Raw genomic sequence first — 1,227 nt, 5'->3', positions numbered from 1 at the left:
CACCCCCAGGCCCCCAGGCCCCCCAGTCCGCCCCGGCCTTTGCTGAGACCTCGGTGGCCCAGACCACGCTCTCCACGACCGAGGGCCGGTGTCCACACCGATGGACGCTGAGGCCAGCAGGCCCTGGCCAGCAAGTGCCCGCCGGGCCCTGTGACCCCAGGTCGGGCCCAGAAGGAAAGCTGGACCCCCAGATAAAGGACTGCGCCGCCCCCTGGCTGGCTAATCGCAGGGCCACAGCCCTGCGCCCCGCCCCCCGGGGCCATCTGGGCGCTGGCGATGGCAGCCGGCGGGCCCTGTGGTCCCCAGGGGCGCCGCACACAGGCTTCAGGAACGTCTCACACGTCGCTGGCTTCCTGGCCGGGGTCTCCCGCCGGGGCGGCCAGCGGCCAGCGGGCCGGGGAAGCCTGACTCACATCCCCAGAGGGCGGGCGGGGGCGGCGCACAGGAAGGCGCTGATCCGAGTGTCCTTGCTGGACGTCACTGCTGAGGAAAGGCCTTCGTGGCCCCCACAAGCAGCGGGGGGGTGGGGTGGGGGTGGGGGGCGGCCGCCCGGGCCCCAGGACGCAGAGTTCTCCTGCTACCGCCACAGCACCTGTCCTGCACTCGGTTGCAGGGACCAGGCAGCCATGGCCTGCTGTCCGTCTGCCCTTAATTATTTCAGATGGGCCCTCCCTGGGGTGCAGCGGGTGGGGGCGCAGCCCCGGAGGCCCCCACAGCGACTTCCATCCCCGCCCGCCCCGGAGGGGACCCCCAGGGCGCGGCAGACCCCTCCTGTCTCCCCGCGGCCCCCTCAGCAGTGGACCTGTCCATCGGGCCGTCCTGCTCCCCGCTCTGCCTCTGGGGAGGCCTCTCCCCGCCGCGCCTCTGGCCTGCACCCCAGTTCTGTGTGCATCCATCAATACATCTTTTCTAAAAATAATGCACTAGTTTACTTTCGCACCGTCCTGTGCCTTTCCCATCGCAGCCGCATCCCCGTGGGCTTCCCACCGCCAAGTCGCCCGTGCGCCGTCACCACAGTCCCGTGCACCCCCGGCCCCCCTGTTCGACCCCGTTCCCCAACCCACCTCTGTAAACTGTCTCTGGTGTGTAGCTGTTCCTTATCAATACATACACCGTTAAAACACTCCTGTCAGACACTTCTCCAAAGAGGAAATGCAGATGGCCAACAGGCATATGAAAAAATGTTCAACATCACTCGTAATAAGGGAGATGCAAATTAAAACCACA

The 1,227-nt window shown here is 66.9% G+C and overlaps 1 protein-coding gene across 1 annotated transcript in view; it reads right to left on the bottom strand.

Annotated features, from left to right (window-relative positions):
• Positions 1 to 1,227, bottom strand: part of CD46 (CD46 molecule, complement regulatory protein) — a 10,189-nt gene that overhangs the window by 7,834 nt on the left and 1,128 nt on the right. The window lies entirely within an intron of this gene.

Source organism: Condylura cristata, unplaced genomic scaffold (assembly GCF_000260355.1).
Source record: "Condylura cristata isolate star-nosed mole 26May11 unplaced genomic scaffold, ConCri1.0 scaffold00073, whole genome shotgun sequence".
NCBI classification, from domain to species: Eukaryota; Metazoa; Chordata; class Mammalia; order Eulipotyphla; family Talpidae; genus Condylura; species Condylura cristata.
This window is presented reverse-complemented; position numbering and strand designations above follow the sequence as displayed.